At 34.2% G+C, this 19,176-nt stretch overlaps 1 protein-coding gene and 1 long non-coding RNA gene across 2 annotated transcripts in view; one reads left to right on the top strand and one right to left on the bottom strand.

Annotated features, from left to right (window-relative positions):
* tex264a (testis expressed 264, ER-phagy receptor a) overlaps positions 1–19,176 on the bottom strand; it is a 145,510-nt gene that overhangs the window by 26,718 nt on the left and 99,616 nt on the right.
* LOC147843601 (uncharacterized) lies at positions 1,886–7,319 on the top strand. Its single transcript, XR_015494047.1, has 3 exons — positions 1,886–2,063; positions 3,671–4,746; positions 5,069–7,319. It is a non-coding gene; the product is annotated as an uncharacterized LOC147843601 (long non-coding RNA).

A 19,176-nucleotide genomic window follows, 5' to 3' on the forward strand; every position in this document is an offset into this window, starting at 1 on the left:
GGTGCAATCAGAAGATAATGAAATACGTTGCCTTCACAGCAGGATGAAAAGTGTCCGGTTTATGAGCAAGCAATCATGAGAGCCAGACTGATGGGGCTTTTTCCTCTAAAAAAAATAATTCCACAGCGCTGTTGTTATTCATGTCAACAGCCAAGTTCAGTTACAATAGCATCAGCACTGTAAAAAAAATGCTCTAAAATTTACAGTATTACTGGTAGGGCTGCATTACACAACGTGTTGCATTACACAACATGACTAATAACTCTATTTGGAAAGAATTCATAGTTTTATATTGATTGTGATGCATTTGTAGGCCAGTGAATCTGCGTAAAAAAATAATAAACATATTACAAAAATAAAGATATGAAAAAATAGAAAATGGATACAAATGAAACATTTGCTTTATTTACTTAACATTAACTTAACATTTAATAGTGCTTTATAGTTTTTAGGAGAGTCTAAAAAGTGTTGAGGTGCAGAAATTAAAAGATCAAATGTAAAATAACACTAAAACCTTTCATCAAAGTTGTCCTAAAACTATTTAACAACATCCACTCTTGTCTCAGGATAATTTTGAAAAACTTTTGTTATCCACTTCAAACTATAGTCTTCTTTGCAGAAATAATTAAATGCAGTTATTCTTTGTTAAAGCTACACATTGGGTCATTTCTAGTGCCCAAATGGTTTAAATTTGCTTGAAATCTTACATAGTTACATGCAGGCTTAAAAAAATAATCTGTATTTTCTGGTTCTAGAATACCAAGTCAACACTGCAGATCCTGTGATCTGACTATTGCAGATTCACACATTGCAATATTGATGCTGAAACAATATATTGTGCAGCCCTAATTACTGGCAATTTTGGTTGATAGTAATATTGTAAAAAATTGCTGTAAAATGTACAGTATTACGGGCAATTTTTACAGTAATAATGGAAAAATGTACAAGTGCACTGTAAATGAACAATTACAATTGTGCTGTAAAACTACTTGTTAATTTACAGTGCGCATGTCATTATTTTCCAGAGTTACATTTAAGATTGGCAGTAATACTGTACATTTTACATCATTTTTTATAGTCTACTCCAAGTTGGAATCAAGTCTTCCTGATGCCAGTTTTGAACAAACTAATGGCTTGTAGGTTTTCGATGATAGTTTAACAGGTCTCTAAAGCCGGGCCATGGTACAAAAATTGTATATAATATATATGTGGTCATTGTTTTCATATTATTAGAAACTGCTAAAATATGGCAAATAAAGCAATTATATTATATGTTTATTATTGATTTTTTATGGAAACAAAATCAATTATTGAAATACTAAATAAAATTTAGTCACACTACTGTAAACACCCAGTTTGAAGCTAAACATTTTTTTTTACAATTAAAGGCTGAATAAACAAAATGTTGTATAGTATTAACAACAATTTAACATCTTTTTAAAAAATAAAAATAATATAAATTATATGTATGTATATATATGTGTGTATATATATATATATATATATATATATATATATATATATATATATATACATACATACATACATACATACATACATACATACATACATACATACACACACACACACACACACACACACACACACACACACACACACACACACACACACACACACACACACACACACACACACACACACACACACACACACACACACACACACACATACATACATTTACATTTTGAATTTTTGAAAAAAATATTGTAATTCTATAATAAAACATTTTGTTTAAATTTTTTAACTTCTAAAGAAATCACATATATACTGTCCATGGTTTCTGCAGGTGTCAACAAGTTAAATTGAAGACTTTTTAAGACCAAGTCTCAAAGCAAAATGTTTTTTTTTCTTTTTTTTTTTCTTTCAAATATCTGAGTTCAAACTGATTTTCACTTGCCCTATCAAAAATGATGATAATTTAAGATATTTAATAATACAGTAGTAAAAATAAAATAATAGGTCAGGTCAGTATCCTCAGCAGTTAATAAAATATTAAAAAATATTACTGTAAAGGCTCGTACACACCAGGACGCTTTACGTTTGTGTTTTTTGTTAGCATTTTACGAGACGTTTTTCCGGATTTAAACCGAAGCGTTTTTCACTGGCATCGACCAGAAGAGTATGCGATATCACTCCTTGACGTTAGATGGCGGTACACAACGTTAAGCATTGAGAACGTTAACACGCTTGTTGTTAAAGTTACTGGCGACTCGAATAAGCTTGTATGTACAGCAGCTCCAGCTCTAGCGATGAAGAAATGAATATTGTTCACCAGTGCAATAAGCAGCTCCAAATTCATATCTCCTCTGGGCATTTTCTTCAATGTGCCAGTTACAGTTTTGCGCCTAAGCGCCTCCAAGTGCTGTTTACTGTAACTTCAGCAGCTCCGTGCACTTGTACAAAAGTGGGAATCTAATTGGTGAAGAAGGTTTTAACATGGAGCGTCAAAATGCATGAGGCGTTTCTTTAAAAATGATGCTTTTACGCCTGGCGTTTTGTGAGTTGGTGTGCACGATCACATTAGCGCCCTTTATTTAGGGCCCACTCACACTATGCTATCCGAACCATGCCCAGGCCCGTTTCCCGGATCATTTGAGAAGTGTGAGTGCGCTGAATCGGGCTCAGGCATGGTTCACTTGGGCGGCCCTGGCCCAGTTGGAAGAAGTGGGCCTAAGTGCGGTTCAGTTGGGCTTTGGCCCAGTACGCTTGTAGTGTGAGTGCAAAACGCGCCAAAGCCCGAAACTGAAAGCAAGACGTGACTTTAAAGGGACAGTTTCATATGGATTTATTAATCAATCTTACTGTTCAATAAACACAAACTGCCGTAGTTTACTAAATACACAAACGCCTCACTGCACGACAGCTGAGCACCTACAGCAAATCTCCTCTATCCAACAGCACGAGGCCTTTATGACTGTTTGTGAGCGTCAAAAGTGTTTTTTTTTTGGCAAAATATCTGACAGTGTGTCACCGCATCCCTAAGGACTGTTTGGCAAAATATTTGACTGCATGTCACTGCACATCAAACGACTGAAACGATATAACTAGAGAAATCTCCACTGTGCTGGGCGAGAGCGCTCACTGAACAGCGCAGCAGCGATGAAGTAAGTGTGCCCATGTTCGACTGTATGTGAGTGCGGGCCGCCGGAGGAGACGGGAGGGGGGCCAAGCGTGCTTTGGCCCGGTTTGAGACAACTGTACATAGTGTGAGTACGGCCTTAGTCACGAGGCATTAAATGTCGACGGAAAACGTAAGCAAAAAGCGTCCTGGTGTGCAAGGGCCTTAAGAAAAGCAATTAAAACATTGGGCCCTATCATACACTCGGCGCAATGTGGTGCAAGGCGTGACGCAATTGTTATTTGCTAGTTTCAGCTCGGTGCAAGAGTCGTTTTGATATTTTGTGCCATGCTGTTTAAATACAGTAGCAAATGTAATTGCACTCATATGTGCGCCCCTAGGCGTTCTGGTCTGGCGCGTTGCTATTTTGAGAAACTATAATAGTCTGTTCTTTAGACCAGAAAAAATCCGGTCTATTGTCCGGCGCAAAGTGCACCTCACTTACACACTGCTTAATATACACAAGATGTAGAACAATACGCAAATATATTTACATATGAAAAAGAAATAAAATATTAAGGCTATATATAGACTATAATAAGGATATATATATATATAGAATATAGTACAAAGGATTAAAATATTACAAAACAAATTATTTTCTAGCCTACATCAATTTAAAAACCATACTTTCATGCCTTCTTCATCTGGAGAGGCTTTTTCAGTTAATTCAATTTGCTTTTGAATAATCTTATCATTATTAGCAGTATTCTTTATTATATGCTATTAATATTTGTTTTATTAAAAACAAGCTTAGATTTGTCCACCTGTCAGGTTTCAGACCATATGGTTCACAGCATGTGTAATAGGATATAACTCAGTATTTTGACCACACTTTGTTATCATTGTTCATTTATTCGTTTGCTGGAAATTAGAACTAAATTTAGAAATAGTTTTGAAACAATCTTTGCGCTTAAAAAACTAAATTAATTATTTATAGGATAATTGATGTCTGTGCGTAAAGGTTTCCCTATCCACGAGAGCGAAAGTGAAAGTTAATTATTTATTTTTCATTTTCGACCTGCAGCTGCTCTGTTTAACTGTTTTCTCTCTATTGAAGCGCTCAGTTTTTCCACTTAAAAAGTCGTCATGCAAATAGCAAATGCGCAACACAACTGGCTCTTAAAGGGAATGGGAAATGAGACTCTACTTGGTTTATTCTCAAAACACACCTATAACTCATTAAGAAAATAAACTCAACCCTTTCAGACCATGCGCCATGGCGCAAAGTGGATTTTTCCATCCTTAAAACAGCAAAAATGAATTCTGACATGCGCTGAATGTGTTTGCGCCCTGCGTTTTGCGCTTTGTGCATGGACTGTCAAAATAGAGCCCATTATGGTAAAATGCTATTTTTAAATAAGCTGTTTATTGAGATTGGTAGTGTTAATGGCCATATTTGGTAGCTATACATGAACGAAGGAAAATTAAGACCTCTTAAAAGGATTTAAGACAAAATTTCAGTAGATTTAGGACTTTTTAAGGCCTAATATTTACAGTAGCTTTTGAGATTTAAGACATTTTAAGACTCAGCAGATACCCTGTATATACACAAGTAGTTGACAAACAGGCTGTAAAAATGATTTTTAGTCTAATGTTTTAGAACAGTGGTTCTCAAACTTTTTTCATCAAGTACCACCTCAGAAAAGTAGAAGTACCCAAGTACCACCAAAATGAGCAGTATTGAAATACAGTAGTGTAGTAGGCCCAGTAAAGCAGCTACAACTTTGCACAGTTAAAAAACGTGGCAGATTACCTCAGAAATATAGGCTATATGTCATATATAGCATATTATATACATCATTTTTGATAAATTTTGAAATGTATGTAGCATGTACATGACATATTTCATTTCTCCACGTACCACTAGAAGGAAGCCCGCGTACCACTAGTGGTACACGTACCACAGTTTGAGAACCACTGTTTTAGAAAATATAAGGGATCACTAACTTTATTCATTTATGAACTCTAAATATGTACAAGTAACGTGAGAGTGATTTATCTTTATTGTTGGCCACCTATCTACACATAATGCTATTTATTTTATATTAAAAAAAATATGAAAAGTACTTTTTCTTCATGTCTTGTTTTTGTCACGTGACAGTAAAAATGCTAAATCACATGAACAACCCATATATTTAATAATATTATTACACCCAAATAATTGTTATGATTAACTTTACATGCATGAGCATTACATGGCAACAAAGGTAATCATTACATTTTGCCTTTTTAAAATATATTTTTACATTAAAATACATTACCATTACCGTTTTTAAAAATATTTTCCAGTAAACAAGATGGTACTGATATTTCCTGCAAAATATACCAGTCTGCATCTAAGATGATTTCACTCTTTATACATTTCTAGGATGTATTTTTATGTTTTTGGGAGCCGTTTTTCAGACCAGACTCAATCTTGTATCACCCATAAAAACCCCACTTCTCCAGTGCATCAACAATTAAGCACTAACCTGGTTCAACTCTATCCATTAAGTTAATGCAATATCGTTTAAAAGTGTCTGCAACAAGCTTACATCAAACATGATGATTTGATACTTGTCCAAGACGTCACTACACAGCAAGAGAGATAAAAGGCTATTTATTCCCCATCGACAGGTGAGATTTGTGAAGAAAAAGTCGATGCGTCCTGATAGATCCCTGTATTCCTGCTATGATTTAGCTCAGTCCAGGCCAATTACTGCTTTATGGATCAAGCTGACTAAAGTGTGCTGCACACCAGAGCACATGTGAAACAGCTTTCATCTTTGAAGCGCTCTTATCAGATCCATCCCAAAATATCACTTCAGGATGTGGTAAACTTGTGCATCACAGAACAGAAAAACACATGCTGCATTGCAAAACGAGACTACATGAAATTCCCTGACTTTTCTCTGGCTAAAAAGCTGAATAAGCATGAAATATTCACCCTATTTTTTTACATAAAAGCAGTGTGACCACTGTCTCATTCATTTTTAGCCATACAAAACAGCTTGTTATGCTGCTTGATGTTGTAAACTGTAATTTTCTTATCATATTATTACAGTTTCAATGTATTGTGATAAACACGCTGCGTTAAAGCACAGGTAGTTTGAGCATTTGTTATGCTAGTCATTTACCCATAGGCAACTGATTCAGTCTAACACAATCACAGTAAAGCGCATACTTTCATATTACAAAATAAGGTAAATAATGAACAGAAAAATAGGCAGACTTTGTCCTAGACACTGAGCTGACACAAAACAATGTGGTATTTAACCAGTACAACTTTTGATTTAAACACATTTGACTTAAGTGACTGCCAGTTAACAAGTGAGAAGGAAATTATATATTTTTTACTAACAATTAGTGGAACAATTAAATAAGAAAACCATATATAAACCTTTAATAAAAGGCAAGTAAAATTTAAAATGTAAAACCAAAAGCTTTTACGCTTGAAAAACTGAATGAACGCTGAAGTCTACTTAACTGATTATATGTCAATTACATTACAACACCGATGGTGTAAAAGAAACCATATAAGACGGAAAAAAAGTCACATTAACCGTTCACTCGAAGTATGTCAGTATGGGAAGAAACACTAGCTCTGCATATACCCTATACCACAGTTTACCATGTGCTGTGTTTGTTCCTGTCATTTTTCTCATGATTATCACAATAACCTTCGCTGAAACGCAGGATTCATCTGCCGTTTGTTATTAAAGGAAGGATCAGCAAACACTACTAATGTTTGGTACTTTGTCAGTAACTGTTACAGAGTTCATATGGACCAGTTTTTACATCCTAGTGTTTCTCCTTCCTAGCTGTAAGTGTAATTAAAATGGTTGCCTCGTTTTCTGTAGTTTGCAAAATATGTATTTAATTGTGTGTTGTAAAACCAAATATGACCTTTAATAAAAAACAAAATATTAATTTTTTTCCTCAATTTCTGTTTAACGGAGAGAAGATATTTTCAACACATTTCTAAACATAATAGTTTTAATAACTCATTTCTCATAACTGAATTATTTTATCTTTGCCATGATGACAGTAAATAATATTTAACTAGATATTTTTCAAGACACTTCTATTCAGCTTAAAGTGACATTTAAAGGCTTAACTAGGGTAATTAGGTTAACTAGGAAGGTTAGGATAATTAGGCAGCTTACTGTATAACAATGGTTTGTTCTGCAGACTATCGAAAAAAAAAATCTTAAAGGGGCTCATAGTTTTGACCTTAAAATGTTTTTTTTTTTTTATGAAAAACTGCTTTTATTCCAGCCAAAAATAAAAAAAATTTGACTTTCTCCAGAAGAAAAAATATTATCACACATACTGACACGCACGCGCACACACGCACGCACACACACAGACACACACACACACACAGACACACACACACACACACACACACACACACACACACACACACACACACACACACACACACACACACAAATGTATGCACATATTTGAGAAAATGTTAATTTATATTTGATTATATATTCATTCATTCCTTCATTCATTTTTCTTTGGTTTATTCCCTTTATTTATCAAGGGTCACCACAGTTCAATGAACCTCCAACTTATACAACATATGTCTTATGCAATGGATGCCTTTCCAGCTGCAAATCAGTATTTGAAAATACTCATACACTCTCACATGCACGTACATGCATTACGGCCAATTTAGTTAATTCAATACTACTATATGTACAGTATAGTGCATGTCGTTGGACCAGGAGGAAACCCACATGAACACAGGAAGAACATGCAAACTCCACACAGAAGTTGTTGTTTTTTTTTTCTCAGAAAATGACAGTTTTCAAGAATAACAAATATTCTCATTTGTGTTGCAGAGTTATTCCAGAAAATATTGATTGCTTAACCCTTCTAAAGTCAAAACATTTGAATATAAACATGTCTGAAAACACGGCACCTTGTTGTAATATTTTTGACCACTCATTATGTTAAGTTTTAAACGATGGCATTTATCAATTATTATTTAGAAGAAATGCCACCAGTAGTTTGCAGAATAAAACCAAAATGACATTTTACTCAAACTATAAATCATAAATCCAGAAAATGTACGAGTGGTCATTTATTTTTTCCACAACTTTAGATGTTAGAATTGTCCTGATTCACTCATGGCCGTCACTGTCACGACAGAACTAGGAATAGTTTTGCAATCAATTGGCATAAAGCTCTGAGTGGTCGCTGCTAAACATTATTTTTCACTTGAGAGGTGTGGGTGTCTGGAGCAGATGTGTCTCCGAATGACAAGCAAACATAAATAATAATGGAATAGACACAGAGAGCCCTGGAACGGCATGAATGAATGAATGAAAGGAGTTCCATTAGCATAAAACATAGAAAAGCAAAGGCATTGAAAGTCTAAAAGGATGCCCATTTTTTCCCACCCACTAAACAACCGCCATTAAACCTCAAAAACCAAGGTAACAAGTGAGGTGTTCATGATGGAGCGGCCTGTCAGTGGCCTTGTGAATATAAATAGCCTGTTTGATTTTTACTCCCACAACTTAGTCTGATCAGGGGGTTTCAAAACACAGGCTCTGGGACCCTGTGGATATGTTCAATTATACAATAAAACGCTTGTGTTTTATATTTTAGTCTGTAATGCTTCAATTATTGTGAAAAGTATTAGACAAACAAATTACTGATATATACATGTGACTTTTAAGGTAAACATTTTCATAAACATTTTCAGATATCATTTAATAATTAATTGTGCCTTCCGTACAGCAATAATTTAAAAGTCAATTATTGGCAGGAACCCAAATATCATCATAATTTAACTTGGAGAGGGAATAAAATGCACATGAGATCGCACAGGGGCGGACTAAGTGATTTAGGGGCCATAAGCAATTTCAGGTATGGGGCCCTAGCATTAAAAGTCAAAACATTCTCTTTCTCTATAGATTTTTTTCTTTGTAGAATAGTTTTGGGGTTTTTTGTAAATAAAGTGCATGTTAAAAATATATTTAAAGTATATTAAATATTTTTTAATATTAAAATGATTTGACCATTTTTCATTTAAATTGAATAATTGCTGTCTGTGAATTGGCAACTGTTCATTTTCATTGTGAAATTTTATTTTATTTGAGTAATCCCTCCCTTAACATGCTCAAAGCGCTCATCATCTGACAGGTATTTTTGCCTTTTTCAGTCACATTCTGTAAGCAGGACCTTCAGACTCGTGGCCTGTATTAATACATCAGTGTCGAGTCCCTTACTGTTTGCTGTCAGAGAGTGTTGTGATTGTGAGCCTGAACAAAGACAACTGTAAGCATGACAGTCTAGTCACGAGGATGCCGGACTGACCAACATTTGCAGCAGTGGTACAGATGAGCAGGACTCAGCAGGACTCCAACAATGCAAAACATCCATAAAGACTCAACAAAGCTAAGCAGGTTTTGGGTTTCATGACAAAGTCCATTTATGCATGTATAATAATTAATACGAATGAAATCAAAAGAGAAGATAGAGAAGACAGCCTGTGAAAGTGAGTGATAGTCAAGTGGAAATCTAAATTGATTACATTCTCAATTAGCATGTCAGGATGCCTACAGCTAATTGGTCTTCTACCCTTGATTACAAATGTTTTGTTAAGAGTGATAAGCAGGTTGAAAACGACCAAACGTAATTTGAAAGTTCATTAAGAATTAAACAGCCTCTAGCAAAGCTAAACCAGCTTACAATGGAATTTAAAGGATGAGACTAACTATAAGTGCAAATGAAATGGGAGTGCAAAAATCAACTTTTAATAAAGAAAATACATACAAACTTTAAAAACAGGAAAATAATAATGATAATAATATTAATAATAATAATAATAATAACAATAATAATAAATAATAAAAATACAAACACAGATAAAGTGAGTTGCCTAACTGGCTATTCACACAGAATGCTCTGAAAATGCGAGGTGTACACAGGTCACAACGCTTGCTTCACCTCAGTGTTCTTCTGATTGGTTTACCACTTTGGAACTGACATGACTGAATGAGTGTTGCAGCATATTAAAGTAGACTTTTTAAAAACTTGTTACATGCGAAATGTAACAGTCATTGTTGAAAACACATCTGTTTAGCTGTGCCTTTACTGAATGAGCACAGTGCTACATCCAACAGATCACACTATTATGTCTTTCTTTTTTTTAAAATCTTTTATAACCTGCTTTAACACATTTTAATCATTTTAATTTTTAATAATTTTTATTATTTGTTAATTTTTTTTATACTTGTCTTTTTATTCTTGTTTATGTAAAACACTTTGAATTGCCACTGTGTATGAAATGTGCTATATAAATAAACTTGCCTTGCCTTGCCTTAAAACATCTATAATAATGGTAGAAAATAAAGACGACTACTTTGTGGATTTCACCTATTGAGGACTATTTTTGGAACGTAAATTCTGTGATTCAGGAGAGACCCCTGTACTCATATCTTGATAGTAAAGACCAATTTTTTGGTACACTGTTAGCAATTTCTTGTAGGTTCTACAGAAACATACTTGCATCAGTTCACCAGTAACTTGCTGTAAACCAATTACAGCAAAAAGACTGTATTTACATATACATAAAGTCTTTACATTTAAAAAGCTGTAAAATACAAAACCAGTATGCAACATGACGGGGGGCCATTTATCAGCTCACATTGCTTTTGATTGTTGCAAATCACATCTAATAGGCTACACTGTAAAAATGGCTGTGAATTTAATGTTACAAAACTGTGAAAATACAACAGTAAATATTGGTAGGTAGGTAGGTGGGTTACTTTATTGGTAACCTTTACAGTTAGTTTTCTTAACATATACAGAAAATTGCCGTATTAAGTTTAGTATGAGTTTTTCATCATCATTGCTTTTGCTTGTGTTTTTGTCTGTGTGAAAAAGGTATTTGTAGATTTCAGTAGTAAATTTAAATGATAAATTGTAATTAACAAAATATGGTAGTTTACCATAAATATACATATTGTTTTACAATTATATTATAGTTTCTACCATATCTTTTAGGGGAAACGTTTGCCAACCACACTGTTAACAATTTCCTGTTTCCAATTCCTGTTTCTGTTAACAATTTTCTGTTTTCCTGTTTTCCAATTTCCACTGGCAGCAGTTAGCCAGCAACTTACTGTAAATCAATTACAGCAAAAATACTGTAATTACATTTACAGCACTATTTTTCTTGCAGTATATGTATTTACAGTATTGTTTATCTTTACTGTAAAAATATAAAGTAATTTTCACAATACACTTTTAAAATACAGTAACACGGTATAACTATCCTACAGTAAATACAGTTCATATTACAGTTAAATACTGTGCAATTTACAAAAATCGTTAGCGGTGTATGTATTGCAAACTGCATCTAGAACATAAATTGAAGTGTTTAAGGTGCTTACTGCATCAACAAAAATATTAAAAGGAGCATTAAACAATCTAGTTTTGATGAACACACTGTACAGTGCTCTGAAAGCTTTAGAGGAAGTGTGCGAGAGAGCGAATGGGAGGAAAAGAGTGACAGAGGGGGAATCCTCCGGGGAGATGTCGTGACTTTGTTCTTTCAGGCAGCTGCTCCATGAATTTGTCTCCTCCCACAAACAGAATGTGAGCACTCACAGGTAAGCACATCCCAATCTCCCTCATCTCCCTGGGCTCCCACTCTTACATAATACACACCTTTCCCAGCGCAATCAGAGTCCCGGCTCCTAACCCAAACATTTTCATCACTTCCAGAAGTCAATGATGACGCTTATAGGTACTATTAGCGTCATCACAATCATTATTAAACATTATCTACAAAACATTATAGCTAATAGTTGACAATAACACTTGTCAAATTTGACTAATAACAACGCACATGTCATAAGAACAGTAACTAAATGATTGCACTAACGATTGCATTAACTTTAGAATAAGGTATCTTGAACTATGCCTGCTGTGTATTAAGGCTTCTGACTGAAATGTTGCTGCACTTAACTCAGTTCAGGTCAAAACAGCTGCTCTTTTATCTCTATTAGTTTGATACAAAAATAGAGCACAGTGCAGAGTATAGCACGACAGGTGTTCCAACAATAGTACCAGTGTGTTTATCCAAAATAATATATTAGTTTTTATATTATTTTACCTTACTTAAAGACCAAAACATTATTAATTTTTTTAGTGCTGCCAATTGGTTATTTACATCCAATATAATAGTTTATATTTATGAAAATGCACATTATAGACAGATTTATAATACAAATGATTTATTCATATAAATATAATATTAACATAAATATTTTATGTAAATTTTGCATTTACATAATAAATACACATATTACTTACAGGTACACACATCTATTATGCAAAAACAACTGGATGTTAATCTCTTTGTTGCATAATAGATTCTCAATAAATCAGCAAATCAAACACTGGTTGATTTTCAAAAATGTATCAATTAATGTATTTATTTAGCTGTTTGGTTTGTTAAAATAAAATCATTAAAAAATAGACTTAATTGTTCAATATCACATGAAAGATAATTCAAAATGTTATATATAAACTTTGTTTAAAATTATAAAAATTTTGAAAAATCACTGCACATTACATCAATGTTATTCAGAACCAATATACAATTAATTGCATTTTTTATTTAAATATTCTTTTAATACTTTCTTACTAAGAATTTTTCACCAATAATTTAGGGCTTTTTTAGTGTTTTTATATATAGAAAAAGTATGAATTAATTTATTTTGATGTTGAGTTCCATGAATGATTCATGAAATAAATGATATATTTAAAAACTCTAAATATTAGGATGGATGGATGGATGGATGGATGGATGGATGGATGGATAGATGGTTTGTTTGTTTGTGGAAGATTGTATATTCGTTTGTGGCAGATTGTTTGTTAATTTGTTTGTGGAAGATTGGTCCTTCAATTGCTTGTTTGTTTGTGGCAGATTGTTCATTTGTTTGTTTGTTTGTGGCAGATTGTTTGTTCGTTTGTGGCAGATTGTTAGTTTGTTTGTTTGTGGAAGATTGTTCATTCATTTGTTTGTTTGTGGCAGATTGTTCATTTGTTTGTTTGTTTGTGGCAGATTGTTCGTTCGTTTGTTTGTGGCAGATTTTTCGTTTGTTTGTTTGTTGAATTTTGTTCATTTGTTCGTTGTTCATTTGTTTGATGATGGATGGATGGATTGATTCATTGAAAGATATACAGTAGCTTATATTATTATAAGCTTGCATTTGCAGATAAATAAAAACAAACAGCATTCAGTGAAGTACATACTGCTCCTTTAAAAGTATGTTTGGATATGTTAACTGAGAAACAAGACAATGTACAGTATGGACTTTTATCAGAATCATTCCTTTCGAGTAAGAGCCTGTAAAACATCTCCACATAGTGAACTCATCCACATAAAAATGCCAAATCTCAAATCACATCCTTTAAATCAGTCATTCATAAGGAATGGAGCTGAACGCAGCAGGAGTAGGAGGAGGAGATGAGCATCATGAACACAGAGAGACTAGACATGCCCATCAAAAGAGAGTGAGAAAAACGAGGCCTATCAGTCACCTGCGGGCACAATAAGACAAGAGGACAGCAGCCGACAGCACTCACATCTACTCCAGAGACAACAAATGAGGCCGACAGTCCACTGAATAATGAGGCAGAGGTCAGAGAGAGGAGGAGACAGACACTCCAGCAAGAGAGAGCGGACATATCATGAAAACCACACTTTTTTACTGTTTAAGTGCTATAATCGGGTCCCCAGTGCATCTACCAACCCAGAAAATGTGAAAAAGGACAACCCAGTAACTTTGTTTTGGTAAGCCTTTCTCTGTAGAAAACTGCACTGCTCAATGACACATGAAAGAACTCGCATTACATTTAGGGTTGTCAAAAGTATGTTTGGTACCTATTGGTGCTGGAATTTTAAAAACATCTATTTTCTGCTAAGGGGCTGCATGGTGGCACAGTGGGTAGCAATGATCGCCTCACAGCAAGAAGGTCGCTGGTCGAAGCCCTGGCTGGGTCAGTTGGAATATCTATTTGGAGTTGGGGTTCCTCAGGGTGCTCCGGTTTCCCCCACAAGTCCAAAAATATGTGGAATAGGTGAATCCGTAGTGGATGTGTGTGAATGATTGTGTATAGATGTTTCCCAGATATGGGTTGCAGCTGGAAGGGCATCCGCTGCGTAAAACATGTCGTGCGCTATGTAAGTTGGCGGTTCATTCCGCTGTGGCGACCCCAGATTAATAAAGGGACTCAGCCGAAAAGAAAATGTATGAATGAACATTTCCCGCTAACATTTGAGAGCTGTTATGCACATTCTTAAACACAACAGATTGAATGGTGAACCCATGGCCAATCACAGTCATTTCTCTTCAGTGTTTGGACTCTCAGTAATGATTTTAAACCACACTGAACTGAGCTAAACTGAACTGAACTTAAACACTAAAAACTGAACTACTCTGTTCCAATTACTATGACCATTTATGTGAAGCTGCTTTGACACAATCTAAATTGTAAAAGCGCTATACAAATAAAGCTGAATTGAATTGAATTGAATTTCTGCATGTGAGCACAATGGCCAATCAGCAGTCTTTAAGTATGCATTCAAAAGCAGTACCAACTTCAGTACCAATTGGTTCTGATCTCTTTACATTTTATTGCCCCTTAACACTAGAATACTGAGGTGCTTTTATTTTTTGCAATTAAAAACTTAGTTGACAGGCAGATTGGTGCAGCGGCAGAAGTAATGCGGTCGATGTAACAGTCCATATTTCAAAGTTACCCAGATGCTCTACTATTTATAGTAGATGCAGATCGGTGCATTCTTTAACCACTAAAAACGAGATTCAGAATATGCATCAATGACAGCATTTTATATGCTGAAATTACTCACCATCAGTTTAACTCTTGAATGCACATTTATTTTACTGTATAATCAGGTAACAGACTTTTTATAATCACTGTAAAATATTTTACAAATAATAATAATAATTTAATAATATATTATTTGAAATAATAACTATATTGCTCTGTAAGGGAATTGCACCAATAGTGTAATGTGTACTAGCAAAGACCAGCACATCAGAACATGCTAGTCAATGTCTTGCTACAGTCTAGAAGGTGTAACCTGACTCTGCTTTGCAAATTTAGGGCTCCATTTTGACGATCTAGGCTCAGAGTCTAAAGTGCATGGCGCAAAAGCATTAAGGGTGTGTCAGAATCTACTTTTGCTATTTCAAGGGCAAAATCCGCTTTGCACCGTGGCGCATGGTCTAACAGGGTTGAGCTTATTCTCTTAATGAGGTATAGGTGTGTTTTGAGAATAAACCAATCAGAGTCTCATCTCCCATTCCCGAGACGAGTCAGTTGCAACGTGCCATATCTGAATGCTATGAAAAACTGAATGCTTCACCAACGAGAAAACAGTAAACATTTCTGCAGCGTGAGAATGAGAGAATGAGCCTCCTCATTTTTTACTTACGCTTTCACTCTCTTTTGTGGATAAGGAAACGTGTTGTATGCACAGATATCCATTAGCCTACTTAGCTAACTTAGTTTGTTAAGTGCAAAGATTTGTTTCAAAACTATTTCTAAATTCAGTTCTACTTTCCAGCAAATGAATAAATACACTGTAATAACTAAGTGTGCTCAGAAAACTGAGTTATTTCCAAACACACATGCTGTGCCCCATATGGTCCAAAACCTGACAGGTGGACACATCTAAGCTTGTTTTTAATTAAACAAATATAAATATGCATATAATAAATAACAATACTACTAATAATAACATTATGCAAAAGCAAATTGTCATGAATAAACTGAAAAAGCCCCCTGAGATGAAGAAGGCAAGAACGCAGTGGTTTTAAGCGAGGCACACAACTAACGTGCTCTGCGCTGGACTTTAGACCTGCTCTCTGCTGGTCTATTGTGCAGTCTATTTTAGTTCCTCAAAATAGCAATGTGCCAACAATATGCCTTAACACACCTCCTTTTTGAGACCAGAACGTCTATGGGCGCACATATAAGCGCAAATGCATTTGCAATTTAAACAGCGTGGAGCAAAACATCAAAACGACTCTTGCGTCGAGCTGAAACTAGCAAACAACAATTGCGCCGGGTGTATGATAGGGCCTGTAATGTAATTTCTGGCATTTTGGTTGAATGAGATTTACCTGTTTTTTTTTGTTTTTGTTTCTGTAGAGTCTGAACACAGCTCCACCCTCCTATGGTAAGTAGCAGCTTATTTGCATTTAAAGGGACATGCTCAAAAACATTGGCGCAAATTTAACAAGCTACAATAAATGATATGTGTAACACTTTGTGCTTCTGACACATTACATGGACACCAGAGATTTATTTCCCGAACATCCCTTATGAAAAGGGGCGATATATGTCCTCTTTAAGTCACATATAATGAGTGACAGGATGCAGCTTCAAGCCCATCTCAACTGAATGCCCGCTTCCTTTGCCCACCGGCTTCAAACACAAGGTCTGATCATCCTTGCTCTCCATATCCCAGACTATTCTTAGACCAGCGATTTCTTACAAGAATCCCTGGGCAACACGCAGACGCTGGAATTAATACATCCACAAATCACAGTGACAATTGGCGACAGTCCCTGGAGCCCTTCCTCCCCTGCCTATTTACTTTCATCTGCTGTCACACACTCGCGGACACACGGATCTGTGCGAACAGAAGCAAACTCCATTTCACACCTCCGGTGCTGTTCAATTCTGACCATCCCTTGTGGTCGCACGCTTGAAGAGGGCTGTATTTTTATCTTACATGATAACACCTTTATTCTGCCCCCTCCTCCATCCGCATGGGCATGTTCAAACCAGCAACAGACTTCTGGAAGTTTTCTCTCTTTATTTATTTCAAACTGAACAAATGAACACTCGAGGGACAGCGTGTGTGTGCCAGTGAGTGTGTGTGTGTGTGTGTGTACTGTATGTATGTGTGTGTGTGTGTGTGTGCCCAGCCGATCGATACGCCGCCTGTTCCTGATGAACAGTAATTGTGGGGACTTAGTCAACAGAGGGACCTGAGTCGACACAGAAGTCAGAAATCGATTGGCTGAGCAGGAGGAGAATGCAGCCAATCAACACTGAGCTAACAATCACACTTCATTACATTCATACACGATTCTGCAACTCCAAATGGATTATTCCTTTCTTGTTTAAAAAGGGTGAATGACACATGAATGTCACAAAATAACACATTATATTACAAAAAAATATTAATTAATATTTGTTAAAAGACCACAAAATTCTCATTAGCAAATCTGTTGTCTCATTATAGCAAAACGTTAACAAAAACATTGTATTTGTTGTCTGGATCAATATATATATAACTTTTTAAATTCACACTATTTTACTATTTATTGGTTACTTAATATTGAGTTAAATAAATTAAATGTGTACATAAATATTTATATTATTATAGTAAGAGTACAACAAAAACACCTATAACAATATTAATAAAAATAATAATATTAAGTACAATAATATGAATTGAATAATAATAATTTTTATTAATCATTATTATTATTAAAATTGCTGTAACAACACCATTAATAATAATAATAATAATAATAATAATAATAATAATAAATAATATTAATAAGAAGAAGAATATTTTTTATAATTATTATCATCATTATTATTATTATTATTATTATTATTATTATTATTATTATTATTATTATTATTGCTGTAACAACACTAACAATAATAATAATAATATTCCCGTTCTAGTACCATTATAAATTATTAGTGTAAAAAATATTGTTTTGCAATATAATAATAATAATAATAATAATAATAATAATAATAATAATAGATTCTTTTAAAAAATCTTACTATATTATTATATATTATTAAAATAACAGGGTTTTTACAGGTATAAATTTAAGATTTAAGATTTAAGATTAAAGTTAAAATTAAACTTTTGTAAGACATTTTTGACACCATTTTAAATTATCTTTTAGTCGTATACAGAGTTAAATGCAAAGCATTTTTTCAAATATCCCAGTCAGAAAAGGATTTTCATTTAACCTATCAAAAAAAATTTAAATGTATTTAATAATACAATAATAATGAATTTTTGTTTTGTTTATTTTATATTAATTTTTTTATATTTTGAATTAATTTTCAAATATACCCATTCACAAACCCTATGACCCTTACCAAGAATAGAACGAAACATAGCTGTCACACTTCAGTCTACAATAATAATAAAATTAGGAAAAAATTAAGAAAAATAAAAAAAAAAATTAAAAAAAAAAAGAATTAAGACCTACAACTCAACATTTCAGTAGATTTAAGACTTTTAGAGGCCTAAAATTGAGCTTTTTAAGACCCCACAGATACAGATAGTACTTTGAAAAAACAGTAGCAGATAGAAAGAAAAAAAATGTTTTATGCTGTATATTAATTGTTAATAAATCTAAATAGTAATATGTTGTGTCAATAAGTCAAATATATACATTTATATTGTTAACGAACATTGCATATAAACAGTGACAGAGCTCAGAACAAATAAATCAATCAATCATTATAAATCAAGTTTATAATATCAAAATAACATATAACACTTAAAAAGGTAGCAAATGAATCCTCATCACACAACAATAGAGAAAGATAACTTGTGATACTTGCTTTTACAATGCGTATGGAGGAACTACACACAGATCCTGACCAGCAACATCTCCACAGGTGATTTTCCCTCAGTGTGTGATGCCTTTATTTACCTACAAGGTAAACGTGACTGTGTTGCGCACGTGGATCAATATTTAATTCCTGGAGAGACTGTCTTCATAAAGATCTGTGCAGCAACGGCTTTACAAGCTATAACCAGATATACAACAAACGTGTCAGACACACGCCGATTCTCACTGCTCCCTAACACACATAAACAATGTTATGTGGAAAGAGCTAATTAAAAATCCATTTACGCCTGCCATTGGGAAAGGAGACACTTTGACAAACACATTCACATTTTCAGTTCTGACAGCAGTGCAGACCCTACAGAATGA

This window comes from Danio rerio, chromosome 6, assembly GCF_052040795.2.
Source record: "Danio rerio strain M-AB ecotype USA chromosome 6, GRCz13ab, whole genome shotgun sequence".
Lineage (NCBI taxonomy): Eukaryota > Metazoa > Chordata > Actinopteri > Cypriniformes > Danionidae > Danio > Danio rerio.